This window comes from Suncus etruscus, chromosome 8 (genome assembly GCF_024139225.1).
Source record: "Suncus etruscus isolate mSunEtr1 chromosome 8, mSunEtr1.pri.cur, whole genome shotgun sequence".
Taxonomy (NCBI): Eukaryota; Metazoa; Chordata; class Mammalia; order Eulipotyphla; family Soricidae; genus Suncus; species Suncus etruscus.
Genome location: NC_064855.1, coordinates 69811678 through 69839387, shown reverse-complemented (window position 1 = coordinate 69839387; position 27710 = coordinate 69811678). Strand labels below are relative to the sequence as shown.

Sequence of the window (27710 nt, the reverse complement as noted above, 5' to 3'; positions counted from 1 at the left end):
GAGAGAGAGAAAAGAGAGAAAAAGAGATGCTGTTAATCTTTTGTGACAAAAAACCCCCAAATTGAATGAGTTAAATAATACAAAATATTGTTTATCTTACTAGTAAAGTGTTCAGAGGCTGGTGAAATGTCTCTAATCTTGAGTATTAGAGTTGTTAGGGTGTCCTAACAAATTCAGGAAGGCCAAGCAATGGTGTAGCTGGAAACCTTATAGTCAAACCAGGGAAGAGTGAGATATGGTGGACCATTGGCAATTTTTATACATTAATAGTTTCTATCTTCTGCATAAATCTTTCTATCTATGGGCTGTTTTTTTAAACTAGATTTTATATAATATCAATGGAAAGTAGTCACCTATCAGAACATTTATTAATTGGCTTGCTATTCTTCTACCATAAGAAAAGCTGATAGTAAAACAGTATTTATAGGGAACAATTCCAATGATGATTTTTTTTCCTACAAAATAGGCACCTGATCTCAGCCTTCTAAAATTTTTTTTGTTGGTTGTGTGTATGTGTTATTTTAAACTTTTATAAATTGAAATTGAGTTTGTATGTTTTATAAAAGAAAAACTCTCTTCCTTAATTTCTTTTAGGCATTGAGATTTGCAATATTGAGTAAGGTTTGTTTGATTACTCCATTAAGCTGAGGTGGCCATTTTTCTCAACCATAAAACAATCCTTTACTCAGTGAATATTGTCCCAAACTTTGATTTTTTTCTTATACACTTCATTTTCCTTTTATTTTAGGGGTCATACTATAAAAAGGCTTAGCTAATTTTATTATATAAAATATACAGACTATATTGACTATACAGATGTAGCTATTTTAAATATGTAGCTTTTAATTCAGTGTTGTTAGAAATTGCTTTTAGATTTCTGTTAGATTGTTGGTATGCTATTTCCTTCATGGACCTATTTTTCCCATTTTGTTTACTATTATGTTCTAAGTTCTTAGAGTAGTCCCTGACCAATGGAAGATATTCAACAAATAGGTGTTACTGAATGAATACCTAGAAAAAAAACAAAATATAGTTGATGTGTGACTCATCAATACTGATTTGTTATCTGCCTATAAGAAATTTGAAGTAGTCATTTGTGTGTGTGTGTGTGTGTGTGTGTGTGTGTGTGTGTGTGTGTTGTTACCTTCCAAGGGAAAAAAAGTACAGCAACTTTTGAGTCTTCCATATTCTTTGTGACCTCAGCAAATGAGTTCTGTGTCTGCAGAGAATGCCTTATAATAAAAATATATAGATGGTAGGGCTAACATAGGCATACAACATACAAAGATATGTGAATTAGAGAAAGGGAAGAGAAATGCTTCATCCTTTCATAATAGTATAACAACTTTTTTCAACATAGTTTTTCTCACGTAAATTGGAATTTGTCTGGATGAGGAAGAAAGTAATTTAACTCCTAAAATGACTTTGTGAGGTGGGGGAGTAGTTAGGGAAATGACATTAAAAAATCTTCCAAAGGGTCTGGAGAGACAGCGGCATTTGCTTTGCAAGCAGCTGATCCAGGACCAAAGGTGATTGGTTCGAATCCCCGTGTCCCATATGGTCCCCGTGCCTGCCAGGAGCTATTTCTGAGCAGACAGCCAGGAGTAACCCCTGAGCACCGCCTGGTGTGACCCAAAAACCAAAAAAAAAAAAAAAATCTTTCAAAGACAGAGTAGAAAATTTGGCCCATTTTATAATTTATTTCTTTTTTATCGTACAACAATTTCCTTTTTGGAATTCATGTGTCACTTTCGTCAAATATGAGAGCTATATTCTTCAGAATATAAATAATATGTTAGTACTTTTGTTCTCCTCTGCCAGTTTCCTATCTTTTACAAATAGGGCTTTGAGAACTGAACATATGACACTGCAAGTGATTGAGATGGACTTGAGTGATGGATTTGGAAATGAAGTTGTTTATGTTCAATGTGTAAGTGACGGGGAAAGTTTTGGAGAACATTCTAGATCTGTGGAAAGACACTGAAATGAAGATCTCAAGCTAGGATTGCTATCTTGAGTGATTTTTCTGGCCAGCAACAGGTAGTACAGTAGGCCAGGAGCAGAAATTTTAGAGGCAGTGGAAGCTGAAGCAGTGAAGGCCCTTAAGTGCAGAGTCTTTGCTTTATTCCATGGTTTATGAACAAGCAACCAATTTTTGAATATTCAATGATAGGATAATTGCTTCATCTTCAGAAACAATTCAGTAGGTAGTGCAGAGGGACCATTCATTAGGGGAAAGTCTAAGGAAGTGTACGTGGTTTTCATTTAGTTGCCCATACAATTTTCTTCTGTGAACAGTGGGCACTTTGTTGGAGTACAGTGTTCATTTGAGGTTTACTTCCTTTTGTTAGGAGTAAGAGCTGTGAGGACAGATCTTAGACCTGGGGGAAAGGTTCTTGATCTGGGTTTTGGAGATCTTGAGTGTGGTGTCTTCTATGTACGTGTGAACACTGACATCAGGGGAACACTTGGTGTGTGTCTGTTGAGGACCCAAGACAGAAAGATTCTGGGATCACACTTAGACCCAGATTACAATAGGAATTTAGATGATAAGATGGTCAAGGTCCTTTCTGTGTTTCATCCCTTTTGTGGTTGCCAACCTTTAGTAAAGGCTTTGTTCTGTCTTACCTCTACATTATTTATGGCATTATTAAGAGTCTAGAGTTGTCCTTCACACTTGGGCCAAACAAAGGGAATTTAGTCCCTTCTGAAATGAGTCAAGATGAGCAGTTTTTGCTCTTGCTTGCACCCAAAAAACAGAGCCTTCTTCCTGTGCTTCATGCTATAATCACTCACGTCTGTTGAGCAGTAGCAACACTTCTCAAATCAAGGCACTGGCATTTGGAGCACAGAGGAAGAGCAGATCTCAAGAACATTTTATTTTATTTTTTTAAGAACATTTTCATGGCAGAGAAAGAACCCTGGGGCAAGGGGGAATTTAAAAGACTTTTTGGGAAGTTTTTGGGTACTGTATGCTCAGGAAAACCCTGCTGGTGCTGCAGATGCACTCAGGAAAGGAGCATAGTTGCCATGGAAAGGTGCCGAGTTCACTTTGAATTCCTTATAGGGAAGTTATATGCAGTGTTGAAAACTTATTTACTGAAAATTTCAGAATTAATATCTTAGCTTCCTGAACCAGTTGCTGTTTGTTTGTTTGTGTTTTTTTGGTACTAGACATATTATGTACAAAATAAAATGCACTTGCCTAATATCATTGGTAAATAGCCTCTCTGCATACAGGGTTAAACCAGGGTCAGACACATGCAATGCCTTCTACTCTGTTTTATCTGGCCTCTAGTTTTTTTACGATCAATGGTGGAGAGGGACAATTAGAAGTGCTAGGCAGAGGACTATTCATTTTGCACAGCAAACAATTTATTTATCACCGAGGTGATAGAATTGTGACTAGAAGTTATGGTACACTGATTAAATGAATATGATATTGCCTTGGGTAAGGTTGATGCCTATGAAACGATAGGAATGAGAATAATTCAAGAACAACAAATAATCTACTAAGCACTGCAAGTTAAGAATTGTTGTAAATTCCTTACGGGCACTGATTCATGTAGTTATCATTACACCCTTCCAATTATTCCAATTATGTAGTTATCATTACACCCTTCCAATTATTCCAATTCCAAATCATTGTTATTATTCACACTTTAAGGGAGAGGAAACTCAAGGACAGAAGGGCAACATGCCCAAGATCTTTAATAGCTAGCCATCTGTGGAGCCAAGACTTGCACCCTTGTAAACAGACTATCACACTACAGTGCAAGAAGAAAAGCTAGAACAATATGTAGTATATATAGCATGATGGGAAAAGGAGTCATGTTTTTCTGGTAGGAGATAAAGTAAGGTTTTGAAGTTCTCAGAGAAAGGATGTATCCAGAGTAGGGAGCCTGTGTTGTTATTTTCTGTGTTACCTTAGTATCTAGAAGTGTGCCACAACCTTATCTCTGCTATTTGTCAATCTTACTAATATGTTTTGGATTTTTTGTTGGGGCCATACACAGCTAGCTATGTTAGAACTTAGTCCTGGCTCTAGACCCAGGGATAACATGTGTGTGTATACCATATCTTGTGCCTGGTTTTCAGCCTAAGTGAGATGTGTGTAAGGCTGGTCTATTTTGGATTTTTGTCTGTCTCACTTTTAATTTGATTCATTTCTGGAAATTATTATATGTACAAAGATTTACTAGTACTATATTATCCTTCTAGTACTAGATCATCCTTTTAGGGAATCAGACTGTATTTGAGTAGAGTTTATGAATGTTAGAGTTTATGCATGTTAAATATAACATGCATCTGTATATTCTGCCTGTCTTTCTATCTATAATCCATATGGTAAACATATTAACATGAATTATTTGTGGTTAGTTTGCTGTTTCTATCAGTGCTAGCTTCAGATGTAAACTCGAGTCTAGGTTTGGGAACCCTGTGGGAAGAGATCTGGGACACTCAGATATGCCATGTAATGGTTTTGTTTTCTGTACTACTAGTAAAATAAAGTGGACATCCTCTCTAGTGGTTTATTTTGAGCCATATGAAAAAGCCCTATATCAAAATAGTTGTGTCCTCATGACCATGTGGTTAATAAAGGGTTGTATCAAAATGTCAGTAGTAGGCAAAGGGATTATTCTTGGAGGTGAACAGTGGTATTTTGATATGGAGGACATCAGTTCAGGACAGCAAGAATAGATGTTCTACCCTTTTATAGCAATGCTACCCAGGACTCCAAGCAAGCCTCTGTCCAGTTCTTACTAATGGCTCCTCTCAGATCCCAGCTCTGAGGGAAACCTTAGTATTAGCTATAACACCACTGCCACCCTGTGGTAAAATGGTGTTGTTCATTGTATTTCATGGAAAAAAGTGTCTTACTCAAACAGCTGTATCTATAGCATTGTTTTTATACAAAAATCACATGGTTTAATTTATTTAATATTAACTAGAACTGTAAATTTGGAAATTTCTCAAATAAATGATATGTTGGCAGTGTAGAGTGTTTGATAATAGGAATTAACAAAAGCTCACAAAATGACAGTCTCAGGAAGGTTAATTATATCTATAGTTTTTCCTCAAGAAAGTGACAAGATAGGACATAAAGTGCATTAGTTATCACTAGATATTTTGTATGTATAGAAGGTAATTAGAAAATAGTGAATAAACAATATTTTTTTGCATTAGAGTGCATCAATATATAAATAGAAATGTCCCCAACATTGGCATTTGTAATATCTCATAATAAGGAAATTTGGAATTCATTTAGATATTATTAAGTGGTTTCAGAACACTTCTCTAGGCATTGAAGTGTCCATCATTCTCTCTCCCTCCCATTCTTCCTCTCTCCCTTCCTCCTCTCTTCTTCCCTCCCCCTTGGGTTGGGTTTAGTTTCCTGACAAGATAGCAGTGCTTGGCTTCTTGTGCTCTGGGACCTTCAGTTTTGGGGGTTGAATCCAAGTCTCCTGAATTTGTGCCTATCAGTTGAACTCTTTCTCTCTCTCTCTCTCTCAAGTCCTGTGTTCTCTCAATTTCTTGAGGAACAGACCTTGTTCACTACCCTAGGGGACAATTAGAATACGATGCTTTTGGAATAAAAGAGGTTCTAGAGGTTGTAGAAGTCTTTTCTATCACTGAACCCAGCATTGCAGATGAGCAACTGCTGAACAATAGACACATTTTAGAATCGTATATTTTACTTGGCTTAACAACCATATTTACTCACAAAACTAGAGAAATGTGCTTCCAGTATAGGTTGAATGACATTTTCCCCTCCACAGATACATGAGAGAGTGACAGATAGACAGACAGACAGACAGACAGAGACAGAGATAAAGAGAATGAGAGTTAGGTTTATTGTTATGTGTGTGCTAGATGTTAAATAATTCTGATAAAATTTATGAAAAGCAAGACAAAACAATAATGGTTGTATATATTCTGAATTTAAATGAAAAGATTTCTCAGACTTATAAACTATTAGATATCAAGGTTTTGTGTGCATATGTATTTTATATTAGGTGAATGTGATCATGTTGCTCCAATGGTTCTAAGCTGTGCATCATAGTGCTGTGGTAAAGTTCAGCAGTGCCAGGCAGTTGAACAGATTTGAATTTCGATTGCCTGTTCAAACTATCCAGCATGATAGCCTTAGATTACTTTGTCTAAAGAAACAAAACCCACTCACACAATAAAAAATATATTGAGAAGTGAGGGCTTTCAGCTAGATATCAGGGTTCATTCCTGGTGCTTAGTGCTTCTTATTTTAGTCTTTGTTTTGTTCTTTGTTCTTCTGTTTTGGTTCTTGAGCCACACACGGTGGTGGTGATCAGGGGTTATTTCTGGCTCTGAGTTCAGAAGTCATTCCTGGTATGCTCCAGGGACCATATGGGATGGATTGAGCCTGGGTCTGCCACATGCCATGCAAATACTCTACCTACTGTACAATCACTCCAGCCCCTGTATCCTACTTTTCTAGAGTAGAGCCAGTAAGTGGTTTGGTTAGAATTTGGGTAGAAGTTTAGGGGCCTCCATACAGATGAAAGAGCATTTTGAGCACAGAGGTGCAGGACCTTTCAACAAATATGTTTGAGGAAGATTCTTATACTTAAACTTTCAAAATATATTTGAGGAAGATTTGTATACTTAAACATTCAAATGATCAAAAATTCTAACAAGATTAAATGGTTAGACTGAATGATATCAATCATAGATCAAAGCCAAAAATGCTGAATTAAATCTTCCATATTACTTTCAGTATATTCACTTACTTGGGAGGGTGATTCTGAAATATATTTTTTCATTAAATTTTTTAAATGCTTATCAAAGGAATCCTTTCATTTTTTGTACTTTTTGACTAGTCTTCTAATTTTTTTTTATTTTGGGCCACACCTGGTGATGCTCAGGGCTTACTCCTGTCTATGCACTCAGAAATCACTCCTGGATTGGGGGACTATATGGGATGCCAGGGGATCGAACTGTGATTTCATCCTGGGTCAGCCGCATGTAAGGCAAATGCCCTATGGCTGTGCCATCACGGCTCTGGCCCCTAGTCTTCTGATTATTAAATAATTATTAGCACTCAGTTAACATATATTTTTTTAGTAACAGGCATATATATATATTAGCATTCCATGAACAGGTACTATTTATTTTCTTAGTGACAGAGGTGTAAATATACATATATGCATATATTGTATATCATATATATGGTATATGTATGGTACTATACAATATATATACATATATAAAATACATTATATTTTATTGAAAATATTTCTATATACATTATCAAATGAGAAAATTACGCGAATATAGTGTTGTGGCTATTTATAGAGTGATGGGGATCCAGATTTTGAAAGTTGATGGGAATAGAATGGGGAGTTTGTAAAAAGCAACAGAGAATAAGATTATGACTAGAAGGAAGAGCTTTAGAAAGAAGAATTTGTGAAAGATCTTAGCTATCATAAAGTATGGAGTGTTTGGGAATTAGCAGTTGCTTCTTCACTATTAGTTGCATTTAGGAGGAATTCTGAAGTTTAGTTCGTAGGTGAGTCTCTGATGGAAGGAAAGTCTGTGTTTAACAAGCCTGGAATTATAATGTGGATCAGAGGAAGCCATCACTTTTACTAAACTGGAGCACTTTAAGATTAAATCTGTTTTTCAAGAATAATTTGTTCACAGTGGAAATGGACTAGTAGGGGATGAAATAGCTGACATGGAGAACATTTGAATTCTTGGATTCATGGCACTGCAAGGACCTTGGACAAAGGCATTAGGAAGAATTATGGAAAGGAATGGATTGAGAGATGAAACTTTAAAAATACAATAAATAAAATTTATGCTGAGGATTATTGGCAATCATATGTTGATTTGGCACATTGTAAAAGAATTATGTTGTATTTCACATCCACTGCCTCACATATCTTCACATCAGTAATATAGAGGTATTATATCCTTCTCAGACTTAGATTATAAACTACAGAAACTCTCCATTAAAGTAAGTCAAATAAACTCCTGGTTTAAGGTTCTTTCCCAATATCCAGGAAGTTATAGGCTTCTTTTCTGATGCTTTCATGACAAAATGGAAAAGGAAATGTGAATGGGAAAAAAAACTTGAGAGGACAAATTAGATAGTGTTTAAAAGATAGAAATCTTTTACAGTGGGAAATATCCCTTAACCCATGATTTAGTTTGGGCTGTAACAAGTACCATAGACTATATAGCTTTAACAACAAATATTTATTTTATTTTAGTTTATTTGTTTTTACTTTAGGTTCATACTTGGCAGTACTCAGGACTTACTCCTGGCTCTATGTTCAGGGTTTAGTCCTGGCAATTCTGGGTGGTCAGGGGGTAACATTTGATGTGAGGGATCTAAGTTGTGTGGGATCTAACTTACCTTATCCCTATCTATCTCTCCAGTCTCAGCAATCATTATTTTTTTACTATTCTGGTGGCTGAAAGTGAAACATCATGGCTGTGGCAAATTTAGTGTATGTTGAGGGCAGGCTTCCTTGTTGATATGAGACACATGACTGTCCTCACATGGCAGAACATGTGACTGTGCATTCTGGGATCTCTTTTATTTTGGCACTAATCCCTTTCATATGGGTTTTACCCTCCTTAACCAACCTAATGTCCCACCTTAATAACATTACATTGCAGATTAGAGTCTATTATATAAATTTGGGATGCAGTGATGGTGGGCACAATCATTCGATCTATATCAACCCACCTCTTCTCTCCCAACAAATTATCTGTAAGATAAGTGTGAGGGTTCATGCCAGGACAAGAGTAAGAGAAGCTCCTTCTGGAATGTTTGAAGGCATCTATAAGAAATGTGAATCATCATTGACATTTTCATTACATGGTATCAAGCTCTTTACCACACTCATTTTTATAGCAAATTAAAAAATTCAACTAATGAAAATGTATATTTATCAGAGAATCAGATAGTGGCTGTCTGATTTACAAAAAAGCTCATTGAATGTCTGTTTATAAAATTGCAGTCTCTTTAGGATATTAAGGTAATATTTCATCTAATAAACATCTTTAGCTCTGGCACTGGATAAAAAACGTATCAGATGCATATCTGAAATAATGCAATGTTATAAACATTAATTTTTTAAAAGTCTCTGAATACCAGCCAGATGGATGTTTTTAATTCTAAGGCTTATTTTATTAAAATGATTTTTTTGGTGGTGTGGGGGAAGATCACACCTGGTGGTACTCAGGGATTACTCTCCAGTGGTCCTCAAACTATGGCCCATGGGCCATATATTGCATGTGTTCCTGTTTTGTTTCTTCACTTCATAGTAAGATATATGCAATGTGCATAGGAATTTGTTTATAGTTTTTGTATTTACTGTATTCCAACCCTCCAGTGGTCTGAGGGACAGTGAACTGGCCCCATGTTTAAAAAGTTTGAGAACCACTGCCTTGACTCTACATTCAGGAATTACTTTGGTGGTTCTCAGAAGACCATAAAGAATGCTAGATATTGAATCCAAGCCAGGCATGTGCAAGTCAACTTACTGTTCTATTTCTCCAGCCCCTGAGGTGATTTTTTTTCAACAGGAGTAGCTAGTGTTGGCAAGGGTATGGTAAAAGGGAAACCTCATGTGCTATTGGTGGAAATGTAAATTGGTACAGCTATTTTCAAAAACAGAATTGGGCCTGAGCGGTGGTGCTACCTTGCCTGTGCTAGCCAAGAATGGGTGGTTCCAGTTCCCGGTATCCCATGTGGTAGCCCAAGCCAGGAGAGATTTCTGAGCGCATAGCCAGAAGTAACCCCTGAGCATCATCGGATGTGGCCCAAAAACCAAACCAAACCAAACAAAATAAAACAAAAACAACCCCCCAAATCCCCAAAAATCAGAATGGATACCCAAAGAATATACACTTATTTAATGAAATAAAGTGTATGCACTCCTAGTTTATTGCAGTAATACTTTCAGTAGCCAAGATAATGAAACAATATACACATCCATCATCAGATACATACATAATATATGGTCATCTATAACTACATACCTATCTAAGTGCAGTAGAATCACACTCAATCATAAAAAACGAAATTTTAGCCATTTGTGACAACATGAATGGACTTCTGTATTAGGCTGACATAAGTCAAAAGTGGAAAGACAAATACCCTGGGATGTTTTTCTATGTATCTGATAAAGTAAAACAAACAAAAAAGGTGAAACAAAAATAAACTCTTAGTTGTAAGGAGAAATGGTGGCTTCTTGAGGAAACTGGAGACAGTGAATGAGTAAATTGGGTAAAAGGATCAGATCGATGGTGGTGGATGGAAATGGAATGGAAACTAGATTTTTAGTGACAGTTATAATGAAGTATATTTAGATGTCAAGTAAAATAGCTGTACACCTGAACTATTCAATGTTTTAAATAAATTACTTCCATAATATTTTTCAAAATCAAGTTTAATTTTTAATTTTAAATTATATGTTATTATTATTTAATGATGTATGATTCTTAGAGGTCCGATAATACTAATTTTATTTACTGAATTGGATGGCTAAATGGCTTGAATATAATGTTTATATGTCATGTTTTTAAATTTTTTATTTTTATTTGTTTGAATACTGAATTATCTTATGGAGTGTTTCATCATTAGTTGAGTTTTAGGTATACAATGTTCCAACACCAATCTTTTTATCAGTGTCTACTTTCTTTCACAAATGTCCCTCCTGCTCCCCAGAATCCCTCTATGGCAGGCACTTTTTCCTTTATCATTGTCACCTTTCCTGACCTATCTCTCCCAGCTTCATCCCAGTGCTAAGCTTGCTACTGAAGACTAATTCTCATGCTCTTCATTTCCATTGCTTCTGGGCATTTGTTTCCCCCCTATTACTGTTTCTTTATATTCCATAAATGAGAATGATCATTGTTTATTTGTTTTTCTCTCTCTTGAATATTTTCACTCATCATGATATCCACCAGATCCATCTATATAGCAGCAAATTGCATGACTTCATCTTATCTTCTGGCTAAGTAATATTCCATAGTGTTTATGTGTTTATTTATTTAGTCTTCTGTTCTTTTTTTAAATATTTTTATTTAAACACTTTGATTACAAATATGATTGTAGTTGGGCTTCAGTCATGTAAAGATCACCCACCTTCACCAGTGCAACATTCCCATCACCAATGTCCTAAATCTCCCTCCTCCCCACCCCCACTCCCACCTGTACTCGAGACAGGCTTTCTACTTCCCTCATTTGTTCATATTGTTATGACAGTTGTCAGTGTAGTTATTTCTCTAACTGCACTCACCACTCTTTGTGGCGAGCTAAATATCGTGAGCTGGACCTTCCAGCCCTCATCTCTTTTGTCTCTGAGAATTATTGCAAAAATGTTTTTTATTTTCTAAAAACACATAGATGAATGAGACTGTTCTGTGTCTATCTCTCTCCCTCTGACTTATTTTACTCAGCATAATAGATTCCATGTACATCCATGTATAGGAAAATTTAATGACTTTATCTCTCCTGATGGCTGCATAATATTCCATTGTGTATATATATGTACCACAGTTTCTTTAGCCATTCATCTATTGTAAATATCATTGCAATGAATATAGGTGTGAGGAAGGGATTTTTGTATTGTATTTTTGTGTTCCTAGGTTATATCCCTAGGAGTGGTATAGCTGGATTGTATGGGAGCTCAATTTCCAGTTTTTGGAGGAATCTCCATATCGCTTTCCATAAAGGTTGGATTAGATGGCATTCCCACCAGCAGTGAATAAGAGTTCCCTTCTCTCCACATCCCTGCCAGCACTGCTTGTTCTCATTCTTTGTGATGTGGGCCAGTGTGCCAATCTCTGTGGCATGAGATGGTACCTCATAGTTGTTTTGATATGCATCTCCCTGATGATTAGTGATGTGGAGTATTTTTCATTTGTCTTTTGGCCATTTGTATTTCTTCTTTGACAAAGTGTTTGTTCATTTCTTCTCCACATTTTTTGATGGGATTAAATGTTTTTTTCTTGTGAAGTTCTGACAGTGCCTTGTATATTTTGGATATACCCCTCTCCTGATGGGTATTGGGTGAATAGTTTCTCCCACTCAGTGGCTCTTGTATCCTAGGCACTATTTCCTTTGGTTGTTTCCAGATTTTAGCTATTGTGAATAGTACTGTAATGAATATAGAAGTCCTTGCTTTTGGACTCTTGGGAGTATAGTGCCAGCAGTGAAACTACTGGCCAAATGGAAGCTAGATTCCAGGATATTTGAGAAATGTCCATATTGTTTTCCAAAAAGGTTGGAGCAGTTGGCATTCCCACCAGCAGTGAATGAGGGTCTCTTCCTATCCACCCACACCCCCACCTCTCCCCAGTTTTACACCATTTATGCCAATACTAGTTGTTCTTATTTATAATGTATGCCACTTTCTGTGGTGTCTGATGATATTTCATTGTTGTTTTGATTTGCATTTCCCTAATGATTAGTGATGCTGACCATTTTTTCATGTTATTTTTGGACCTTTATATTAAGGTAGTTTTAGTCAATTTCATTTTTCCCATTTTTGGATTGGGTTGGATGTTTTCTTGTAAAGGTCTTGTACCAGTGTCTACGCCCTATTTATTGATGAAGGAAAAAGTTTATCCCTTGAAGAAATTGAATATAAAATAAAATTATACTTAATTTTAAGTCTTAATTATATCCCTCTAACCATAATTATTTTTATATCTGTTACTTACCTCAATTTGTTATTCTAATTGAAAATCACTAGTCAGTCTAACAAACATAATTATTTAAAAGAATCACTTCTTTTATTCACTTATATATTCATTATTTTGAAGTGATTTGAGCCACGTGAATTTTTCTTTGAGCCACACTTTGATTTTGTGGTTTATATTTACTAGAGCTGTTGTAAATTAATCATTTTTGTTTTGCTTCTTCTGTGGTAAGAAGTGTTTGGTTAGCTTTATATAAACAAGTTTATTTTGAGAATTTACTTTCATGTGAGTAACTGCTTCTTCCTGAATCTTTAAATCATCTCAGAGGAAAGCAAACTAACTTCAGTATGTTTCTCTTTAAGAATTTAACATTAGCTGCAGTTTGAAACAGAAAAATAATATGCATAAAGACTATATCTTTTTATTTCTAGAGAGTAATTCATGTTTATGCAACATTTAAGGGACATAGCATTTCTCTTTGAAATTACTATACAAATAAAATCCTTAAATTAGTAATACTCTTAAAATCAAAATCAGACATTTTTCTGTCCCTCTTCTATCTCCTGCCCTTCTCTGTCAATCTTAGATGCTCATATGCCTTTTAACTTTGAATCTTCTGGCTGTTTTGTTTGTTTGTGTGAATTTTGTAACATATTCAGTTACACTTTGAGGAAACTCAATGATAGGGAATCAGTCCTTATTCGGATTAGACTTGAGCCTCTTGCAGGCAATCAGCTCACTGAGCTCCCTTTCCAGTCTTGAGCCTTCGCAGTTTTAGACTTGCTGAACATTGAGATTTGTCTAGTCCTTTTCAGCTCCAACTTCCTGTTTAATAATCTTTTCATTGTTTCTAAAATTCTAACATAATTCTCCATGCTTTATTTACAATCCTAGTTTGGATGCATCTGTACTGTACATCTCCAGCTATCAGTTTACACTTTTTTTGGGTGGGTGAGGGCACACCCCTTTATGCTTAGGGGTTACTCCTGGCTATGTGCTCAGAAATCGCTCCTGGCTTGGGACCATATGGGAAACCGGTGATCGAACCGAGGTTCGTTCTGGATCAGCCGCGTGAAAGGCAAACGCCCTACTGCTGTGCTATCGCTCTGGCCCCTCAGTTTACACTTTTAACTACAAGTTCGGTTCAATGTCTGGAAGAGCTGAGCTGTGCCCTCCAGTGTGTTCTTTAGCACTTTCTTAAAAGGCACAGGATTGTAAGTCACAGCCAAGTAGGACAACGGACTTGTGAAGTGATGTCATTTTGAGCCTTGGTGCTGGGTGGATGGATAGAAAAGGGAGTGGTCTCTTCTTTCTAAAGTATTGGAGCTTTCTCTTGGTTAACAGTGATGGCTAAAATTCAGGTGAAGGAGACCTTTCAAGAGGAGCATGTGGGAAGATGACTGCTTTCTGATGATTGGCTGGCACTGACACTTTCCTAATTTTTTGCTGCTTTGCCCCTTGTCCAAGGAGCAATTCCCCTTGGCTGTCATGTAATCTAGCATCACACATCAATCACACTGGGGAAAACTGGCTTAAAGATAAACCAGCAAAATATAAGCCTTTATTCCTGGACATACTATGGAAAAATGTTAATGTAGAAGATCCATACTGTAAGGACAACTGCAATCAATGCTTTCCTAAAATTAAAATAATTTTGTTTTATGGTTAAAATGTACAAGAAGCAAGAATAAAATAAATGGAACAAACATAAACCTTTCTTCCTCATTGCCTTAAACAGAACTTTACACAAATACATTTTGCTCACTTTTATAATTTGAATTTCCAAAGGGTTAGCTTTTTTTTTTGTTTGTTTGTTTTTGAATCACACCCAGCAGCACTCAGGGGTTACTCCTGGCTCTATGCTCAGAAATTGCTCCTGGCAGGCTCAGGGGACCACATGGGATGCCGAGATTCGAACCACTGACCTTCTGCATGCAAGGCAAATGCCTTATCTCTCCGGCCCCAAAGGATTAGTTTTTGAGTTAAGTTTTATTTTTATGGTGTCTCAACCTTTGTATTTGTATTTTAAAATCATAACCTGTATGTTCTGTGGATGCCCTGGCTATAGCAGGACAGCTAACCCCTCACTCATCCTTTTATTTCTCGCTCTGGCATTTGGGGTGGGGAGGAGCACTGTGGAGGAGCGGGGGACACACCAGTGGTGCGCAGAGCTTACTTGTGGTTCTGGGTTCAGGGATTACTCCTGGTGAGGCTTGGATGACCATATGGGGTGCAGGGGTTAGAACCAAGTCATCAGTGTGTGAGATGCAGTTGTCCTACCTGCTATATTATCGCTCCAGCCTCTCTTTTTGGCTTTGTTTATCTAGTTTTCTAAGCCAGATCTAGATGTTTCTCCTTAAATCTTTGTCTCTCTTGAATAACCATCAGAAAGTTTAGTAATTATACCTCTTAAAGAACATCTCAGTTTCACTTCTAGTTTATCTTTTTGTTTATCTAGATGATGCTATAACGAGAACACTATTGCTTCTGTCTCTCCCTAAGACATACTTCACCCACTCCCTAATGGCTTTTCCATTTCCTTTCTTGACCTCTCCCTATTCTCACTCTTCTGCTAGCTTTTTTGCACTTACTCTCTTGACACTTTCCTTCTACTTCGCCTGGCGTTTGCTCACACACTTCTCCCAAGAACCTCTGAATTCAACAGCATCATGATTTCACAATAATGCCCATAATAATACTTACTGCTACTTATTGAATGCTTACTGTAACCGAGTGTGTTGCTTCTCAGACATAATCTTAAAATTTAATTAGACTCTACCAGCTTGAGAATTTGATATTCTTATTTTCATATGTCCCAAGAAGAAACTTGCATTCATAGAACCCAGCTAACTTGCTTATTCATCTTGTATATGACAAAGCCTTGGTTTGACTTCTATTATCTGATGTCAGTTGGACTCTTTGATGCTGAAGTTCCAATAGTCATTGATTTACATTAACATGATAGATCTTAGAATTTCTCAAAGAAGGCTAAGAGCAAGTTCTAGGGAAAAAAATCTTACTGAAAATGGAAAATAAACATCAATATGACTTAATATTAAAATGGAAATAATGAGTTTTTTTCCATATTTTGTGATAGTGAAAGTTGGAAACAATCGGGAGTCAAGTAGACATGGAAAAGTGAGATAGTTCAAGTAGTAGCAAGTTTTGGCATTAATTGGCTCCTGGTTATCTTTGATAGCCTGTTGTTGACCTCCCACCTCCCCCTTACTGAGTACATCAATATTGGTGGAAAAAAGGTCAGTGATTTCTCAACACCTTCTGTTAATTCAGGCAGATTTCTATATCATGTTTTCCAAATGATATTCTAAGCATTTGAGATCTGAGAGAATGAATGCAGTCTAGTGGAATAGACTACATATTTTAGTTCTCTGAACTGTTTTGTCTTGAGATTCACTGTAGCATCATTTGCCTATAAATTTAGTATCAGTGTCATCTATCTTGATTTCCATCCAAATGAGGATCTATTGGAATCAGCCCTATGTCTCAGATTCCATAGCAAAATCACAAGTGTAATATACATAAGTTTTTTTCTTTCCTTCAGTTACAATGGAGTCCTTGGTAGGGAGATTGGCATAATAACAATGGGTGTGGTGTTGGAATTATGTGTATGGAAAACCATCATTAACAGTATTGTAAAACACAGAACTCCCCAAAAGTTTAAAAAAATAAAATGAAGGGGCCAGAGTGATTGCACAGCAGTAGGGCATTTGCCTTGCACACAGCTGATCCAGGACGGACTGCAGTTCAATCCCCTGGTGTTCCATATGGTACCCCAAGCCAGGAACAATTTCTGAGTGCACAGCCAAGAGTTACTCCTGAGCATCACTGGGTGTGGCCCCAAATCCAAACAAACAAACAAACAAAGTGAAACATTAAACTGAATTTTATTAGATATAATACATAATTTCTATAAGGGATTTTATATTCTTTTTTTTTTTTTTTTTTGGTTTTTGGGCCACACCCGGCGTTGCTCAGGGGTGACTCCTGGCTATCTGCTCAGAAATAGCTCCTGGCAGGCACCGGGGACCATATGGGACACCGGGATTCGAACCAACCACCTTTGGTCCTGGATCGGCTGCTTGCAAGGCAAACGCCACAGTGCTATCTCTCCGGGCCTGGGATTTTATATTCTTAAATTTCTTCATTCATTGGCTTATCATTGATTTGCTATGTTTATAAAATCTCAGGTGTTAACCTAAAACATCTGCATTGCAGTTGCTCTAAGTCCCACTACCAAAGCTCCAATGCCTTCCCAGCCCCAATCCCCAGGAGACAACTCTCCCTGATTCTACTCGACACCATGCTCCATCTGTTCCATTGGTAACTGTCGTAGTTTTCACTGAGTCTAGAAGTTAGCTTTGTTGTTTTTAGCCAGTGCCTTCATTTTAGTAATTCACATTCCACATATCTGTAAAACCTTCTGATAATTGTCTTTCGTTATCTGTCTTAATTCACTTAGCATAATCCCCTCAGGGCTATATTCTATTTAGAATGGCACAATACACAGAAAACATATAAAATTTTAGATTGAAATTATTTTGTAGTAAGATATTGATGGGTCAAAGTATGGAGAGCATGTTACAGAATTAAATAGTAGGTTATCAAGGGAAGTCTTGGGTTCTCCTTGAGATGGTCAGAGACCTAAAAGAGGTGATGGAATTGGTAACATGGATATTGGAGGGAAATCCTCCAATAGGAGAGAGTAGATAGATTAGATCTAGAGTATAAACACTCAAATGCATTTAAAAGCAAAAATGTCATTTTGGGTAGAGAACACTAAGTGTGGAAGATAGAAGAAGCTTGAAGTATTTTGTTAATGACCTGCGGCACACTTGGCATCCATCCATAAGGCACTTAGATACAGGGTCTGTGTAGTAATAGAGTACCCTTTTCTCTTGCTGCTCACCCTTACAAACCCTGCCCTGAATTTATAACCAAAATCTCCCTAAAGATTCCCCAAATTTCTATACTCTTTTGTACCTTTCTACTTTTTTTTTCCGCCACACCTGGTGACGCTCAGGGGTTACTCCTGGTTATGTGCTCAGAAATCGCTCCTGGCTTAAGGGACCATATGGGACGCTGGTGGATCAAACCGAGGTCTGTCCTACGTTAGCGCGTGCAAGGCAGATGCCTTACCACTTGCACCACCACTCTGGCCCTGAACCTTTCTACTTTTGCATGCAGTTAAGATGCCTTTTTCACATCTCTCATCATTCTGATAAATTTCTGCAAGATCCACCCTGGGCAGAGCAATGTTCCCTTACTATGTATTTGCTCACATCAGCAGATCAGATGAAAATGCCTTACACTGCATTTTTAGTTTTAGTTTTTTATATGTGTCTTTTATAAGAAATCACAACTATTGATAACTAATATTTAAAGAGCATTAACTTTGGGCCATGTGATAAAGTTTTATATGTTTCAACTTTCAATTTCTAAAGCAAGTCTGTTTTTATCACCATTGTGTTAAAAAAATGCTTGAGGAAAATTGTTAACTTGCCTGATAACCAACTAAGTGGCAACACCAGAAATTGAACACAAGGTTTTTAACTCCAAAGCTTGTTTGTCTTCTTCCTTCCTTCCTTCCTTCCTTCCTTCCTTCCTTCCTTCCTTCCTTCCTTCCTTCCTTCCTTCCTTCCTTCCTTCCTTCCTTCCTTCCTTCCTTCCTTCCTTCCTTCCTTCCTTCCTTCCTTCCTTCCTTCCTTATTATATTCCATTTATCAAGTACTCTAGACAAGCCACAATACATATCATTCTATACATAGTAGTCGTGTTCATCTGTTTGCCTTATTATCTATGACTACTTTGAAGACCGTCAGTTTCACCTGTTTTTGTTTGTTTATTTGTTTTGACTACCTTTGTTAGTGCTCTGGGCTTACTCCTTCCTGGCTTTGAGCTCAGGAATCATTCCTGGGAGTGCTCAGAGTACAATACATGATTCTAGAAGTTCAAGTGGGGTCAGTTGCATGCAAGGTAGTGCCTTGCCCCCTTATCTTTCTGACCCTCACCTCTGCTCTTAGAAGCTTTTCACATGCATGCACTCCCTCAGTGAACAGTGTGGAAAAGAAGTAATCGCTCATGTATTTTACAAAAGTTGGGGAAAATACCAAAAATGCTAATAATTATGAGTCATTAATTTTGAATTGTATTTGGTTTTGAATTTTATAATAATGCTGTCATTATGCTTCTGCTTCTTTCCAGACCAGCATTAAAGAGGGACAGCTATTGAAGCAAACCAGTTCTTTCCAAAGATGGAAAAAGCGCTACTTCAAACTTCGAGGTCGTACACTTTATTATGCAAAGGACTCAAAGGTAATTCAGGAGACCCCCCCCCCAGAATGCAAATAGATGAGATTATTGATGAAGTTAAAATTTGGCTCTATAAGCAATCTTTGTCATGAAGCTCACTGTTACATTACTTGGCTTCAGTATAAAATGTGATCCTTCTTGGATCAGATCCCAAGGAAGTTCATTTGAGCCCATTTCTTTCCCATAAGATTGTCCAAATGTTCCTTCAGGACAATATTGATGGGAAATTTTTACTATAGTTTTATCTCTTTCCTTTCAATTACAATGGAACATTAAACATAACCATGAGGAATAGAAAAACTCAAATTTGGCTTCTACTCTCTTTGTTGCTACCTTTATCCTGTTAAGTCTTAGATAAAACCATAAGAAAAAGAATTTCTATAGTTGCTAAGACTTCATTGCTAAGTTGCTAAGACTGTTGTTTTATATGTTTTCTTTGGTATAATCCAGTGCCAGTGTTTTTGTAATTCTGATACAAAGTGATCACAGAGGCACCCAAAGACTTAAAAATAAATCAGGGTTCGGAGCAATAGCATACCAATTAGGGCATTTGCCCTTTTGCACGGCTGACCTGGGTTCAACCCCCAGCATCTCATATGGTCCCCCTAATCTGTCAGGAGTAATATCTGCGTGTAGAACCTGAGTACCACTGGGTCTGGCCCAAAAATCATAATATGATAAAACTAAGACTTGAAGTAACATATATAACAGTTGATTAGCAAAGAATTATATATCTTTCTGAAGGAAAAAAGTTTTGGTGGAGGTTGTATTTGAAACTGATATTTGGGAAGAGAGAGAGGGAGGGAGGGGGGAGGGAGGGAGAGAGAGAGGGAGGGGGGGAGAGAGAGAGAGAGAGAGAGAGAGAGAGAGAGAGAGAGAGAGAGAGAGAGAGAGAGGAGAGAGAAGAGAGAGAATAGCAAGCAGATCACTTGCCTTGTGTACAGTTGACCTGGTGCACAGCTGACTTAGTTCAATTCCTGCTACCCAGTATGGTCCCCCAGTATGATCACACTGGGAGTGACCCCTGAATACAGAACTGGAAGTAAACCGAAACATTGCCAGATGTGGCCCAAAAAGCCCAAGTAGTTATTCTGTGAGTCACTCTTGAGGCTCTGAAATACCTTTAGGGTGACTCTTGCTTCCCTGGCACCCCAGGGCTGAGCAGCTTTGCCTCATTGGCCCTATCTGGCCCAATTTGTTGAGAGTTACCAGCAATGACCTCTAGGCCCCCTGAACATAGCTTGTGATTTCCCTCCAAACAAACACACAAAACTAATAGTAGATTTTTTTGTTTTGTTTTCAAAAACAAACATTAAGACTCTGCAACTGTGCCAGTGAAGTAATTAATGTTTTACTTATTTAAAAATGTTTGGTCCTAATATAATTAGAAGGGTTATATATCAAGAAGTAAAAAACAAATAAACTTAATTTTTTTGTCTGTGCAGCTGTAAAAGTGAAAACCAAATAAAATAATCTTATTTTACAAGTCATTATGTTCCAGGCTGACCCTGATCTGGCTCCATCCTGACTTTGCACATTTATCTCTCAGCAGATTGATGCTTGATAGCCTTTAGCTTTGCCATGATTCCTATCTCTAGAATAACATGCCCTCAATCTCCATGTGATAGAATTTGATAGAATTCTCTTTCAAAAATTTCCCGTCCTAGGGCTGCAATATAACAGCAGTAGGGTCCTTGCTTTGCATGCAAACACCTAGATTTAATCCTGGGCAATACCATTTGGTCTCCTGAGCCCATTCTTTGAATTATCTTTATTTCATCACTAGTAAGAGAAAGAATTTGCTTTCTATTGGAGAAATTACCTGTGACCATCCATATTATTTAATGATTTCTTCTCCATTTGTCAGGTCTTCCATTAACTTATAAGATGATTTGAATTGCCTGTTTATGAGTATAAATTCTTTCTTGTCAAGGAAATTCTTAGAGTCAGTTTAGCTGATCTTGACAGACTTAACTACCTAGAGATCCTAGGGGGGAGGTAGAAGTTACTAGGAAAGAGGGCCCTTTCCTGCAGTCCTAGGAGTGCATAATAGACCTGCAAGAATTCTGAGTATAAACAATGATTAGCTCACTAAAAGTGATAAGAATGTACCTACTAGAACGTTATCATCTCAAATTGTATATTTTAAATATTTTGTTTTTAGGGATATGTTAACTGAAACTTTTTTTTAAGACCACTTTTGAAAGTATAAAAGAGACATTAGAGATATAGTTTAGGGGTTAAGCCTCTTGCTTTGCATTTAACTGACTGGTTTGATTCACAACACCACATATGGTCCTCTAAGTACCACCAGGAATGATCCCTGAGCAAAGAGCTGGAAATAATCAAATAATCTCTGGGCACAGCCTGGTGTGCAGGTGTGGCCCTAAAACAAACAAAAAAGAAAGAAAATGTATAATAAATAAAACTGTAAAATAATTATGGGGAGAGAGAGGGGAAGGGAGAGGGGAGGGGAGGGAAATGAATTATGCTTCCAGAGAACACAGAACATTTGGCATTACATCAGTATGTCACTCCAGTTTGAGATTTATACATAGTTGCACCTTATATTTTTATTCAAGAAATATTGTATTACTGAGTACATTTTTTATTTCCTTTTCTTAATTTCTAATAGTTTCACCTGATTGAAAATTACTGAGAAGCTTTGAGTTTTGTTTTCATTTTGTGTGTTTGTGTTCTTTTTCGTTAACAGTCTCTGATATTTGATGAAGTCGACCTCTCAGATGCCAGTGTAGCTGAAGCAAGCACAAAAAATGCCAACAACAGCTTCACGGTATGGTTCTATTCTACTACGTTCCTTTTCAAAGTTATACAGTGACTACAATTTTTTTGTTTGTTTATTTTGTTTTTGGACCATACTTGATGAAGCTCAGGGATTACTTCCTAGTTCTGTGCTCAGGAATTATTTCTTCTGGCAGTGCTTGGGGGACCATATGAGATGCTGGAGATCAAACACTAGTTTGCTGTATGCAAGGCGCCATCCTAAATACTTATTTTACTATAGCTCCAGACCCACAGTAGATCTTTTATTTTTAATGAATTTTTTAATTTTATTTAAACACCATGATTTGCAAAATTGTTTAAACATAATACAGTTGTTTCTAGCATTTAGTGTTCCAACACCAGTCCCACCAGCAGTTAACTTTCCCTCCACCATCCCACAGTAAGTTAATCATATACAGTATTCCCTTGCTAGTTAGCTATGTACCAACTTGTATATATTGAAATTACTATAGGACAATGAATGTAATAAGTACAATGAATGTACTAATATCCAGTACCATTTATAATTGGTTGGGTCAGTGAATGACTTCTTAAATGCACTTTTAATTATATTTTTTTTCTGACCTTTAAATTTTTTTCTCTCTTTAAATTTCTTACCTTAATTCTGTCCATGAATGGTCAAAAGGAATTTTTTTCTTTTTTTTATTTAAACAACTTTATTACATACATGATGGTGTTTGGGTTTCAGTCATGTAAAGAACACCACCCATCACCAGTGCAACATTCCCATCACCAATGTCCCAAATCTCCCTCCTCCTCACCCAACCCCCGCCTGTACTCTAGACAGGCTTTTTATTTCCCTTGTACATTTTCTTTATTAAGATAGTTCAAAACGTAGTTATCTCTCTAACTAAACTCATCCCTGTTTGTGGTGACTTCATGAGGTAAGCTGTAACTTCCAGCTCTTTTCTCTTTTGTGTCTGAAAGTTATTATTGCAAGAATGTCTTTCATTTTTCTTAAAACCCATAGATGAGTGAGACCATTCTGTGTCTTTCTCTCTCTCTCTCTCTCTCTCTCTCTCTCTCTCTCACTCTCACTTATTTCACTCAGCATAATAGATTCCATGTACATCTATGTATAGGAAAATTTCATGACTTCATCTCTCCTTGAAGCTGCATAATATTCCATTGTGTATATGTACCACAGTTTCTTTAGCCATTCGTCTGTTGAAGGGTATCTTGGCTGTTTCCAGAGTCTTGCTATGGTAAATAGAGCTGCAATGAATATAGGTATAAGGAAGGGATTTTTGTATTGTATTTTTGTGTTCCTAGGGTATATTCCTAGGAGTGGTATAGCTGGGTTGTATGGGAGCTCGATTTCCAGTTTCTGGAGGAATCTCCATATTGCTTTCCATAAAGGTTGAACTAGACGGCATTCCCACCAGTAGTGGATAAGAGTGCCTTTCTCTCCACATCCCCTCCAACACTGCTTGTTCTCATTCTTTGTGATGTGTGCCAATTTCTGGGGTGTGAGGTGGTACCTCATAGTTGTTTTGATTTGCATCTCCCTGATGATTAGTGATGTGGAGCATTTTTTCATGTGTCTTTTGGCCACTTGTATTTCTTCTTTGTCAAAGTGTCTGTCCATTTCTTCTCCCCATTTTTTGATGGGATTAGATGTTTTTTTCTTGTTTCTGTCAGTGCCTTGTATATTTTGGAGATTAGCCCCTTGTCTGATGGGTATTGGGTGAATAGTTTCTCCCACTCAGTGGGGGGCTCTTGTATCCTGGGGACTATTTCTTTTGAGGTGCAGAAGCTTCTCAGTTTAATATAGTCCCATCTGTTAATCTCTGCTTTCACTTGCTTGGAGAGTGCAGTTTCCTCTTTGAAGATACCTTTAGTCTCAATGTCCTGGAGTGTTTTACCTACGTGTTGTTCTATATATCTTATGGTTTCGTTACCCTGTCCCAGAGCTTATCCATTCTGTCATTCACTTTGTTTACTGAGTTTTTCAGGCCTGTTAGTTGACATGTTATTTCAGTTTGGAGTTTTGTGATTTCTGTCTTTATATTTTCTTGGTTCTTGTTAGTGTTCTGTTCAACTCGATCCATGGTTTCTTTGAGTTCTTTGAGCATCTTCCATATTGCTTGTCAAAAGTCCTTATCTGATAAGGTTGTTTAGTTGGTTGGTCATTATCTGGTCATCAGAATTGTCATCTTCATTCTCTATGTCTGATGTTGGCCTGCATTATTTCCCCATTGTCACACTTGTATTGTGGGTTTTTCTACATGTTGTGGTGGTATTCATTGGCTAAATGATGTACATAGCCACACTCCTCTGGCTCCACCCTTTCTGGGTGAATCTACTTGCCGCCAAGTGAGGGGAGTCCTCCGTGGATGAAGCCTCTCACAGGATCAAAGAAGACAGTCCGGAGAGAAATGCTGGGCTTCAGTGATCCAGCACATTTCTTAGTGTGACTTTTTTTCTTCTTGTTGCAATGGTGTTCTTTCAGCGGAGCGGCCGTGTTCTTGTGGAGCCTCTTTTCGGCCCACTCCCAAGAGTTTCACGCAACAGGACAGGAGACAGACACACACAGGCAACACTCACAATTTTTCGCAGTCGGACCCCACTGGGCAGGTGTAGTCGTAGATTTTCCCAGCCTGACGTCACAAACAGGGGACCTGGCTTCTGCAAAGTACTGCTTATAGCCGGTTTTCACGTTATGAAGGCGTACTTGCCCTAGAATGAGCTTCTGGGAGAGCGAGTTTTCTGGAGCCTCTTTTTGGCCCACTCCCAAGAGTTTCACGCAACAGGACAGGAGACACACACAGGCAGCACTCACAATTTTTCACAGTCGGGCCAAAAGGGATTTTTAATCTTCAGTATGAAATATAGTACTTTCTTGTAATTTTACTCTCTAGTTCAAGCCTTCATTTCTTCTTACTCACTCAGTTTATTTGGTAACTAAGTGTTTTTTGTTCCAGTAAATTCTTTTTCAGTCACACATGCCTCATATTGCCCATTACAATGACTGTATAAATTCATCTCATTGTCTTTTAAAAATGTATCTCAGTGTTAAATATTTCTGTTTTGTCTTTATATGTATATATATGTATATCTAGCATTTATGTCTGTTTCTGTGTTTTTTATATTTCCTCTCATTTGAATGATTCCTATTCCAGCTATAGCTATTGTCATACTATTAGTTCTTTGATATTTATGTTAACTCTTCCATTCTTCCACTTTAATTAAAAATGAATGGACAGAAATATCCACTTTGTGCCTGGCACTTGTACAAAATACAAAAGATTTCTAAATACATACATATATATCTCACTTATGTTGTGACATGCATATGTATATATACATATTATACACACATACATATCACTTCCCTTGAAATTTTCACAGTTATCTGGAGTTCTTTTTATAACTACATATTCCACAATTTCTCTGAGATGCATTGCTATTGCTGTGTTGTTTTAGAGGAGTAAGTCCTCTTTGACAGTATTGTGTTTCTGGCCCCTAGCACACCATGGAAGGGAAGACAAATACAGAGCTGTTCCATGATAGAGATCGTAGTACTGAGAAGGGAGGGAAGGAAGCAAAGCAGTTCTGTTATCATCCTTTGGTTTATGGGCATGTGGAACAATTCATGGTGGGATATTTAACCCACCACCCCTCTCCCTGAGAGACTTTACTTTGAGAAATGGAAAGCCAAGAATAGAATTCTTGAAAATTACTTGAACTTAAGGTTTGATCAGAGAAATCTAAGAGGGGAAAATTCTGAAAAGTAGGCGTACTAGGAGATAATGGTATTATAAAAAACTATTGCAAGAGTTTCAAAATGGAAGCTCTTAAAGATCAAATACTGTAGAACTGTCAAGTCAAAGTAGAAAAGTGTTTGTTGAATTTGTAGCATTTGGTTACAGCTACCAAATGTGAATAGTTTCAGTGGGGATAGAGGACTGGATTGTATGCATTAGGCTGAGTGGTCAAGTTGATGTGGAAAAAACAGAGGGAAATTACTTTTTCTAAAAGCTTGGCTGTTAATAGAGGAACAGATAGAACTAAAAGAATGCAATAGCTGAAAGAGAGAGTCTTATTACTGTTCTTTTGCTTTAAGGAGGAATTTTTGCATGTGCTTGTATGAAGAGAGGAGAGAATTGTTAGAATCAGAAGTTGACACTTTGGAAGAGAGAGATTAATTGAGGGAGTCTGATAGTTGGGTAATCCGAAAGAAATGGGAACTAGAACCCAGGCCAAAAAGAAATAGAATTGGAGACAGAAAATCTTTGAAGTTTGGTGTGGTCAGGATGTTCATATATTTTAAACCTAATGCTACTATTTTATAAATGAAATTGAAGCCAAAATTATCTGTGAAGAATCAAAGTTTAGAAGGATCTTCCATGGATTCTTTGAAAAATGAGAATTGAAATCAAACAGGTTCCTATAGAAGATGATTAAGTTTAGTACTGTCCTTAATTTCTGTACTTAGAGCATTTTCTGTTTTCTTTAAGAAAGAGGTGGAAAACAATATTGAGATATATCCACAGTTAATGGTCCAAAGGGAGTAGAATAGAGACTATGGAGTTCTTGAATATTTGAGTGCATAGTAATTTGCCCATTTTTCTTTGAATTATGTTATACTTTTAGTCATGATACAAAGCCATATTATTGAATTTCAGGTATAGTAACATTTAATTATTATTGAGGTAACATGGTTTATAACAATGTTAAGATTTTTGCATTTGTTTTACAGTGTGACTGCACCACCACCACAGTGTCCAGACCCCTCCCCGACTATCTATCCCTGGGCCACTTTTTGTCTGTCCCAAATGTTACTGTAGCTGGAACCAAATGTCCCAAATCTGCTTACCTTTACCCCTGTAACAACAGTTCTCTTAAAAAAGTCTGAGAATTTGTTTTCTCTGGACACTGCCCAGTCCCTTATCATACCACATATGATTGTCCTTCTATCTTAATTTCACTTAACATACTTAACACTCTCTGGATCAATCAAAATCATAGCGAATCACAAGATTTTATCTTTTTTCATTACTAGGTAATTATCCATTGTATATATGACCACTTTATTATCCAGTCGTCTGTCTCCAGGCATTAGGGTTGTTTTTAGTACTGGATATTGTGAATAGTAATGAGCATAAGTAAGGCACTGCATTATTTAAAACTTTTTGTGATCTTTTTTTTTTTTTTGGTTTTTTGGGCCACACGCATTTGATGCTCAGGGGTTACTCCTGGCTAAGTGCTCAGAAATTGCCCCTGTCTTGGGGGGACCATATGGGATGCTGGGGGATCGAAACGCGGTCCTGCCTGCAAGGCAGACACCTTACCTCTAGCGCCACCTCACCGGCATCTTATTTTTTGTGATCTTTTTCTTAAATTTTTATTTTTTTATTTTTATTTTTTTATTTAAAACTTTTTAATTGATTTTTTTTAAATTTAATTAAGGAACTGTGATTTACAAAGTTATTGATAGTTGAGTTTTAGGCATATAGTATTTCAACACCAATCCCATCACCAGTGCCATCTTCCTTGCATCAGTGTTCCCATACTCATAACCCTGTTTCCCACCACCATCTTGATAGGCCATTAAAAGGTTAGCTGGTTGCAGTTTAGTTCTCTTGTTTTCAATATTATTAATTTTGTTCTCTCACATCACCAATATAATGGAAACCATGACTCCATTGCCCTCATTGCTTCTTTCTCATCTTCTTTCTCCTCAAGGAAGGAAGAAAAATTTTAAATAGATATATTTGCTACAGAGGAAGGTATCTAATAGTATAAAAAGGTGTGAGGAATTATTGGATTAACTGAGCATTAAAGGTGACATTTTTGTTAGGAATTTAGGGAAATGTGCCCTAGTCTAGGGTGTGAGCTACGACCTGCATAACAACTATGATCCCTAATTCCAG

At 37.1% G+C, this 27710-nt stretch overlaps 1 protein-coding gene across 2 annotated transcripts in view; it reads left to right on the top strand.

Annotated features, from left to right (window-relative positions):
* Window positions 1-27710, top strand: part of DGKH (diacylglycerol kinase eta) — a 195126-nt gene that overhangs the window by 57088 nt on the left and 110328 nt on the right. For both annotated transcript variants that reach the window (XM_049778886.1, XM_049778885.1), the window contains exons 2-3: window positions 18922-19032; window positions 21743-21823. The gene's annotated coding sequence lies outside the window, so the exon portion shown is untranslated. The remainder of the gene's footprint in view (window positions 1-18921; window positions 19033-21742; window positions 21824-27710) is intronic.